This window comes from Fundulus heteroclitus, unplaced genomic scaffold (genome assembly GCF_011125445.2).
Source record: "Fundulus heteroclitus isolate FHET01 unplaced genomic scaffold, MU-UCD_Fhet_4.1 scaffold_73, whole genome shotgun sequence".
Classification (NCBI taxonomy): Eukaryota; Metazoa; Chordata; class Actinopteri; order Cyprinodontiformes; family Fundulidae; genus Fundulus; species Fundulus heteroclitus.
The window spans coordinates 409,571-419,572 of record NW_023397175.1 but is presented as its reverse complement, the minus strand read 5'-3'; the positions used below and the strand labels follow the sequence as shown (position 1 = coordinate 419,572).

The following is a 10,002-nucleotide window of genomic DNA, read 5'->3' as shown; positions in this document are numbered from 1 at the left end:
CAGATGAATTCATTTTCTTAAAGAAACATAACTGAAGCTATATGTGCATCCTTTTACAGAAAAATTATTGGTCATACACTCCACAGATCAGTATATTAAAAAAACTTGACGGGAAAATGTGCGGTCTTCACAGCAACTCTGAACCATTAATATGCTCATTGTTGAGACAGGGGAAATTGTCGAATCAGATGGTAAAGTGGGGAATTGCAGCCAAATTGCATAAGAATTCCTCTCAGATGTTGAATTTAATTCCATACTTGACTTTGATCACAGGACCTTTCAAGGACCTATCAAATAAATAACAAATGCAAAAAAGCCAACTTAAATCTTCAATAAAAGTTTGTTTTATCAGAGTTTTCTACCATCACATTCCTCTCGCCAATGATCACCAAGGTAAAGTGTACCACAGATCAACAGTTACTGTGGTAGGGTGTGAGAGAGTTACTTTAATTGCTGTAAACAGTAAAATATACTGGTGCGTAATTCGGCGGTGGATGCATTGGTACTCCTGGAAGACCTTGTAAAAGGAAGAATTAGGAGGGAGCGCAGTTTCAGGGATGAGATTTCCTTTCCAATGATGATGACTAGCCAATATGCCGCTTTAGACACCGAGCATTGCATTCTGCTAAAACCTACAGGAGACAATGGCTACACCCCCCACCCAGGTGCTGGGCCCTGAAGCTAGGTTTTTACTTGATGCATTGAACATTCAAGTGATTGTGTTAGATAAATGTGAATGTAATCATTTTATTTCTATTAAGGTACATGTATTTGGTTTGTTTTAAGAGTTTGCTTTCAGGAAGGTTCTGTTGTATTTAACCTTAGACAGGGAGAACAAATGGTTCTCCCAGATAAAGCCACAACAAAGCTTGCTCCCTTGTTTCTTTCAACCCCCATGTTGTAAATTCCTGAAACCTCCTGACCCAATCCTCCTGACCCCCTCTTTGATGTGTGATAATAAAGGCAGGACAGAAATGACCCAATGCAGACGATCCTAAACTTTCAGGGAGTGTAGTTCTCCGTTTGGGTATCCTCTGTCCTTTTCTATAGAACAGTCTAAAACCTGTGTTGTGTGGTTTTCGTTCTAGGAAAAAAAGGGGTTATCTTTAATAACCCTATCAGCCTGGTGCCGTGACCCGGATCCCAACATATCAGCTCGCTGACGAGAGGAGCGGACATGCTGAAACCCACCGGTGGTCTGAGTCAAGGACCTGTCTAAAGTCCCGGGAGGTAATTTCCTCACTGGGCCAGCGTCATAGGTTAACTCCTTTCGCCAACGAGGGATTGACGGGATCCGACCGGGAGAAAAGCACACCACAGCAAGTAAGTTTTAAAGCAATCGGTTAAAGTCCGTCGTTCAGGGTTTCGGGTGATTAAAAGTTCCCCGAACAGTTGTGCAAGCGGTTTTAGTCCCTTGTAACGGGTGATTAAAAAAATCCCCGAAAAGTTAAATCGAGAGGTTTGAGTCCCTCAAAGCAATACGACCGGTTTTCAGTCCGTCGTAAAATTAAAGGTAGCTAAAAAACTCTGGTTAAAATTCTGAACGGTACCTTAAAAGAAAAAAACAGGATTAAGGTCCTGGAAGGTAGATAAACACAACGCAAAAGTAATTTGGATGGGTTCAGGACAAAGTAGAAAGGGAAATCCCAGAGGGGATGAAAAGTTTGTGTATCCAAGTAAATTTAAAATGTTATTACAATAAATATAAATATATATATTTCTTAATATTAAAAAATACTTGGAGAAGTGGAAGGAGAAGTATAAAATAGATGGTGTGTTGAAGGTGAATCAATGGAAAAACATTGTGTGCCGGCTAAAAATAAGCGCTAAGAAAGAAAAAAAGGGGGAAATAAAAAATGTGTGTGTGTATGTATATGTGTATGTGTGTATGTATGTATATAAATATATTTATAGCTATATAAGGGCTTGACGTTGCGCGCTGTAAGTTAATTCAAGCACAAAATAGGCAGGATGAGAGACAGCCCCGTGCAGCAGGAGGGGTTGGGTTGGCTGATGGAACGGCGGCGCTACAGTCGCCGCCGCTTCCGGCTGACAACCTTCCCCCAACACCTGTTGATCTCCCACAAAATTAGGCTCTAAATAAAAAAGAACTCGCCAGAACAATACTAAAGTAACGCAAACTATGGTAGCAACTGAAGAAGGCAGACCACCACCGTGTAATCTCTTAAATCCCCCCAGGGATATTTTAGATCTGTATGCAGACCTGGATGGACTGAGTAAATCAGATCATTCGTTATCTACAGACCAGTCCAAAGGATTGTATCCTATGGTGCAGGTCGCAAAAGCTAATGTAGGAACACAGCAGCCTCAAACAATCCCAGTTTTCTATCCTTGGTTGTTAGAAGAAACCAAAAAGGCTGTAGAAGGTGTAATTTCTCCACAGGAAGATCCAGAATTATTGATCCAAGACATGGAGGGAATTTATAACTCATATGGTTTAAATGGACATGAGTTCGGACAAGCCTTACAGTCGTCAGTGGGAAAAAAACATTGGGGTAAAATAAGGGCGAATTATACAGGCACAAGCCCACAAGGCGGAATATTTGAACATCAAGCGTAAATAGGGAACAGCAGCAGACGCCGTGGGAGCAGTTTTCGCAGGAGGGCGGATAATTGGAAATTTGGGATCCACAAAACAATAAAAATACATATATTTGTTAATGGAAGGTTTCCAGCCGCATATATCCGCGTGAGTTAAAAAACAGTTACACTGATAACGTCTAACGTAACCACGGTTATGGAATAGGCCTATGTGCGTCACGCCGAGAAACACGCTAAAAAGGGAGGTGGTGCGTCTGGAGTGGGGGGGTGACACATTTTCTGGGCAGATCCTTCATGTGACCCAGACGAAATATTGTCTTTCCAAGCCACTGGACCCCTCGACAGCGTCGAGGAGGTTTCCGAGGTGGCAGGGGCGGTCCTAGCGATCGAGGGGGCTTTCAGCCCAAATCAGTAAAAACAGATGGGGGGTGCTGGAATTGCGTGTCACCCGACCATTGGTCCAGGGAATGTCCCAATCAGATACATTCCTTGTCCCCTCATCTGCGGGGACAAGGAAGAGACCGCAGGGGCGGTTCTTCATATAAAATGTGACTAGGGGCGAGAGCAAATGAGGATCCAGAGCCATTAAAAACAGTTGATGTGTATGGAGCATGGGAGCTATTAAATGCATAAAAATAAAAACCATACATAGTGCTTACAATTAATGGACAGCCAGTTACTCTTTTATGTGATTCATGAGCCTATAAAACATGTATAAAAGATAATCTAGGGGTAAAAGCATCTAAAATGTCAATTTTTGTAAAATCAGCAAATGGTTAAACATCCCTAGAATGGATGTTAAAAGCAATAGAAATAAAAGACCCTCAAACAGGAAGAAAGGTTGCATGTTCCTGTAGTAATGTCACCAACTTGCCCCGTTAATCTGTTAGGACAGGATTTAATGGAAAAATTAGGCATTGCAGTTTTCCCAACGCAGGATGGAATGAAAGCTGTCCGTGTGGAACATGTAATGTCATTGCAACAAAATCCTCCTGTGTTTTATGCACTATGCTTACCGTCTCTGCTCCAAATAAAAGAGAAAAGCAAACTTATGCATAATGCTAGAAGCACATTGTCAAATCCAGGGGATGAAACTCGGTTAGCTGTTTCTACAAACTACCATGAATGTGTGCTTAATATCAGATGAAAAGTTAGAAAAACAGGAAACTACAAGTGTGGCTACACAAAATATGTACACAGATAGGAGTTAATTTGCAGCAGTTACTGTTATACTTTCTACACAGGTGCAAAAATTGTATGCCTTACCATGGGAACCTTTTTTGTCATTGTTTAAGAACAGTAAAGAGCAGTGGAAAGACACAGGCCTGCGTTTAAAAGCTGCAGAAAGACCGTCTGATTTTCAGCTGTGTCCACACAAGACAGGCTGGCTTTATAGCCCTAGTACAGAACTATGGGAAACAGCCTTACAAAGTTCTGTTCGATGCAGAACCCCGTGTCAAAGATTTGGCATGAGACAAAATAATCCAGCATTCTTTGCTATCAGAATCCAAGGAAAATTATTTAAAAGGTATTCCAAATGCTTTGTGGTCTACAGGGCCAACTGATGTAGGATTATTGACAACTGTAGAACCAGTTAAAATAGTTCCTAAATTAAAGTACAGGCTCCAGATAAAACAGTACGGGCTAAAATATGAAGAACAGGAGGGTATAATGGCAGTTATAAACATTTCATTGGATGCAGGAATAATTAGACTATGTCTAGATTCCCAGTTTTGGTTTAATTTTACTTTCAAGCATGTACACATGCCTACCACAGGGATTTGTAGACCGTTCTACAATTTTTATCCAGGCTATTTTAACATGCTTTAATCCAAAGCATGGAAGTAAAGTATTAATGTACATAGATGGCCTTCTAATTGCATTCAAAACAGCTGCTACATCATTTTGGCTAAAATGTGAAACAAAGTTAGCAAAGATAAACTACAGTGGGTGCAGAAATGAGTCTGTTACAGGCCATGTTATCTCAGAAGAAGGTAAAAAGATACAGGAAGTGAAGAATTGCTATAGTAAATGCGCCCAAACCAGTCACTAAAAAACAAGTGATGTCTTTTTTAGGATTGTGTTTTTAGGATTACTGAAGAGCTTGAATTCCACATTATGTAGAGAAAACTTAGCTTCTCTTAAATCTTATTCATGACATGCTGATGGCCATGTCGGAGACAATCCAGTGGACCTTAAAAGTAGAGCAGCAATTCACAGAGCTAAAAGCAAAACTTATCTCAGCAATGGTCTTAGCTCTAGTTTTACGACTTCTGTGTTGTTTACAGCCCCATGGTGATAAGCTCAAACCTGTAGCAGCAGCACTACCCCCATGTCTGCAAGCAGTTTGTGCAACTACCATGGCTGTAGAAAGTTCAGCTGAAGTGGTCTGGTTTCATTCAACCACTAGACCCCCATGTAGTAGATGTATTACAATTTGGTCTTTTTGATATTTACCTAGAGCAAAAAACAGAGCAAATCATTGTTCTAGAAGTGTTGTTAATTAGACAAACAGAGCCAACTGTAGAAAAACAAATGTGGGTAAAAAATGTAGCAACAATGAATCAGAAGGATTCTATAGTTTGTGACAAAGCAGTTCTCCCTAAAAGCTTATTCCAAGCAGCAGCTATTTTGAGCCATGGGCAATTGCCATGTCTCAAAAAGGGAGGGATAACTATAATACAGCAACATATGGATTTAATTCATACAAAAAAATATTTTTTTGTAAAGCCTGTAAGATCTGTGTTAAAAATTACCCTCAGGTTAATTTTAGATCAGAACAGTGAAGGTTTCCAGAACTAAAGGAACCTTTTAAAGTGATGCATATGGATTTTATTGAACTGACAAAGTGGCCCTTACAAATACTGTTTGGTAACGATTGATATTGATGCATTTTCAAAATGGGTTGAAATAGTTCCAGCAAAGCACACAGATGCACTAACAGTAGCTAAAGCTATATGCAAAGGTTTGGCATCCCACAGAAAATTTACAGTGAAAATGGTCCACATTTTCTGAATCAGGTGATTCAGCAAATGCCAAGCAGGTTACAGATAACCTTAAAGAAACACACCGTGCCACAAAGTGCAGAACTTGTGAAAAGGACAAATGGGACATTTAAATCCAGGCTTAAAAAGTGCATGGAAGAAACAAAGAGGCTATGGCCAGAATGTCTGGACCTAGTAAAACTGTACATGAGAATAACTCCAACGAGCAGTGGTTTGACTCCGTTTGAAATAATATATGGCAGACCATATAAATTACCGCTGTTCATAATACAGACACCACCTAAGGAGGAAGGAAAAAACTCTAGCAGACTATATGAGAGAAATGTTGCAGTCTAAAGAAGTGTCCAATGCAAATTTACTGCCAGGAGAACCTTTGTCTCCACAGGATCCACAAGCAGTGAGACCAGGAGACTGGGTGTTAACTGGGTGAGACAAAGGTGGGAAGGACCATTCCAAGTGCTCCTGACCACGCCAACAGCTGTGAAGATTGCTGAAAGACCTTCCTGGATTCACCTCAGCCACTGTAAGTTACAGAGAGTGTTAAACGCCTATGGTTGGAACAGTGGGGAAGTCCGATTTACAAAGGGGTTTGGTTTTTTAGGACGACTCGTCTCAACATCAGTGAAGAGATCAGCTGATCCCTGTTCTTCAGAGTCCTGGGTAAAATTAACATCTCTGCTAACCTAGCAAAAATGGGGTTCCCATGCAGATGGGACTTATTTTGCGCTGTGGCTGTTCCGTGCCTCATCTGTTTGAGTCCAGATCCGGTAAATGAGAGAGGAAAGAGGTTCATCCACTCCGCTGCCATGAAGATTTGGCTGGGTGATATCCCAAACCGCCATGTTGACAACCTATGGGAAACTGAACTGTACAAGAACTGTAGTGCAGCAGCATAACAAGACTGATTGCTACGTGTGTTCTGTCATGTCTAAATCTACCAAGCAGCCTACCTTGTACATAACTCCCATGAACACCTCACAGGCTATTTGTTTTGCATCATGTGCATTCCAGTTTATGCCTGCTCAATTGATGAACGCCACGACTGGGGAGATTATGATGGAACAAGTGTGCAAAGAAGTAAAGTCGTCACTGTTCTCTTACAGCAAAGTTACAGGCTATCCCACCAAGATGAAGGCTGTTATGTCTAAAGGAATGAAACATCCAGTGTGTATTCACTCACCTAGAGGGAATGATACGGTGAAGGCTAATGGATCGTACACCAGCTGTTCTATTTGGAAACCACAAGTTAACTTTTCTACAGAAGGTGGCTGGTTCCTGTGTGGAGGAGACAACATTTACCCATCACTGCCCCTCAGCTGGTCAGGTACATGTGCACCTGTGTTTGTTTCTGACCACACTGTCATCATCTAAGCTCAAGCTGTGAAGGAAAATCATCCTTCTAATAGGAGGAGAAGAGAACTCAGCTCCAGCTCAGTTTTCCAGCCCCATGATCCCATATGGGGTTCCAATGTTCCCTCTGAACATAAACACTGGAGTACAGCGAATAAAATAGGACTTTCACTTTTCCAGGACCTTGGAGTTGGTAAATCTATGCTGATAATTGAGACACTGGACTACAGAATGAAGACCATAGTGAACATGACGATGGACATTAATAAAGGACAGAACAAACAGATCGTGGTTGCACCTTTTACTGAAAATAATGACACCTATTATTATTGTTTTTATTATTCTTTGGGTTTTTACTGCTTGTGTAATCCCATGCCTAAAGTCTATGATTGCTAAAACTATAGGAAATGTAATGTTTCAATATCAAATGCTTTCACAAATCTCTCTTGAAGAAATACACCCGGTAGTTTACCTTTTCCCTTGTTAAATGCTTAAAAAAATGACAGTCTCATTGAAAATGCAGAATGCAAGAAAAGGATACTTGAAGTAGGTTAAGTTAGGCTTTCAATAAAATGATTAAAAGGGGGGAAATGTTAGAAAATGTGAATGTAATAATTTTATTTCTATCAAGTTACATGTATTTGGTTTGTTTTAAGAGTTTGCTTTCAGGAAGGTTCTGTTGTATTTAACCTTAGACGGGGAGAACAAATGGTTCTTCCAGATAAGGCCGCAACAAAGCTTGCTCCCTTGTTTCTTTCAACCCCCATGTTGTAAATTCCTGAATCCTTCTGACCCAACGCTTCTGACCCCCTCTTTGATGTGTGACAATAAAGACAAGAGGACAGAAATGACCCGACGCAGACGATCCTAAACTTTGAGGGAGTGAAGTTCTCCGTTTGGGTATCCTCTGTCCTATTCTATAGAACAGTCTAAAACTTCTGTTGTGTGGTTTTCATTCTAGGATGAAAGGGGTTATCTTTAATAACCCTAGCAGATTGCTTGAATGTTCTGTATAATATGATTGATTTTGACTTTGTAAAGTGCCTCGAGATGACATGTTTCATGGATTGGCGCTATATAAATAAAATTGAATTGAAAAAATTGAATTGCTTCAGTTTTGGTGTCCGTCCCAAAAGTGATCTTTATCACTCATTCCTCCTGGTCCCTCTCCCTCAGAATGTCAATCTGAACGCACAGCTATAGAGGGATTTCAACACATAGCCTCCATTAGGCTGTCATCTGACATTTGAAACGGTGTTAAGAATTAAAAAATATATCTTAGTTGGGGTTACTGAGGAAAGCAGAGTGGTGTCTGTCTCCCCCTGATCCAGCGTAAAATAAACATAGAGTTTTATGGCCCCCGATGGAGGTGGTCAGGCCAGAACAGTTTCTTTGTTCGAACCAGATTACCCCTCCCTCCCTAACTTAGAGGAGGGCAGACACTGTAGTAAAAAGGATGTTCTTCCAAACTTAATTTAGACAGACTTCTCCACCGCGCGGTGAAAAATCATCTAGTATGGTAATGTTCTCTGTCTCCATATTTAATTTCTATGAATTAAATATGCATTTAAACTGTTCTACCTCTCGATCTTCTCACTTGCAACCAAATCCGGAACTGGGAAAGATGGGTTTTCAATAGACATGTAACAGCAGGCCGGTCAAACCCTATCTTCATCAACGGCAATCAGGTTAACTTTGTAACACGTTTTTATATTGTGGACATCTGTGCTTTGATCTATGTCCCATTGGAATCTGCCTTTTTTAACACCAAATTTAAAACACAGATTTTTTTTTAACACCAACACTGAATTTTTTTAGATATTGCATTCCTTAAACTGAATTTTTATGTGGTAAAAATTCACCTGCAAAAAAATTAAAAAAATTCACCAGCAAATGTGTTGACCTATTGGTGAACTCAAGCCAAAGCAATCTGCACTCGATGGAATTGAGCAGCTTCTAGCCAATGAAATTAGCTCATTTGGTCACGTGACACAACAGCCGGGCAACTTCCATTTCAGCACTTCCCTAGACAAAATAACATTAGCTTGACTAAAATGATAAACTGTCGCAGCAACATTTACAAAAATTGCAGAGCAATCGAAGTGGCTGGTCAGTGCCACAGCCTCAAACTATTCATTAATGAGAGGATGACATAAAGACGTGGCCTCATATAACTTATGAGGACATTTTTAACCACTTTATGTTGTCACTTGGTGCGGATGGCTTTGCAATGCCAATGTACCGAGGCCGTACCTCCACAGAGGAAAAGTTGGTACAGTGTTGAGAAATAGCAAGATGGATAACATGGTATTCATGAAGGCTGATGGCCATTCAAGCCAAAGCAAGTCCAACGTTCACTCTGCTGGATCCTGACTACATCACCTGGCACTACCGGAGTGCTCTTGTGTTGCGGCTCAAGGGGAAGTATTTCTGTCATGCAGTGGTGATCTTATGGACGGTAGGTTAATGAATGGTCTGAGTCAAAAACATACTGGCTGTTGCCTTGTTGTGATTAGACTGCAGGTCAGTTAATTTAACAAAGATAGCAGTGCTAAGTGTTTGGGATTGAACTGATGTTATAATTGGATATCAAAACGTTCAAACAACTGGAAAGTTTGAAATTGTACAAGTCTGATGTGGTCTCAAAACTCTTGATGCAAGCTTGTCACATTAAAATGTAAGTTAGCTTTAGAATGAAGCTGCAACTTTATTTCTAGTTTATTCGTTAAGGTATCAGTGTTAAAGAGCTAATGCAAACATTGGCTTTAAAGCATTTGTGAAATAAAATTTGGTATATGAAAAGATTGTGCATCTTTTCAAGATAAGTAAAAGTCTGATCTCTTGTTCATTGATGCTGTGGGGGTTAAGGTTTACAGTAAAATATAACTAATCAGGATCTTTTTGACATGTAATCTTCTCTGCTCAATCAGCATCCTCGTGGATGATTTCCCCCTGCAGGTTCACATGGGCTGCACAGATTCTTAAGATTTTGTCCATTTTATATACCAAGTTGATGGGTACACTCTGGGAGTTTATTATAAAAAACTTTGAGTCTTATGATAACTCTTTCCACATGTATGTGGAC

At 40.3% G+C, this 10,002-nt stretch overlaps 1 long non-coding RNA gene across 2 annotated transcripts; it reads left to right on the top strand.

The window, feature by feature from the left end:
* Positions 1-1,089: 1,089 nt before the first annotated feature.
* On the top strand, positions 1,090-7,553 carry LOC118561831. 2 transcript variants are annotated; one of them, XR_004930301.1, is made up of 3 exons: positions 1,090-1,323; positions 5,953-6,090; positions 6,671-7,553. It is a non-coding gene; the product is annotated as an uncharacterized LOC118561831 (long non-coding RNA). The 2 variants fall into 2 exon arrangements; XR_004930302.1 differs by lacking the exon at positions 6,671-7,553 and adding an exon at positions 6,169-6,396.
* Positions 7,554-10,002: the final 2,449 nt, after the last annotated feature.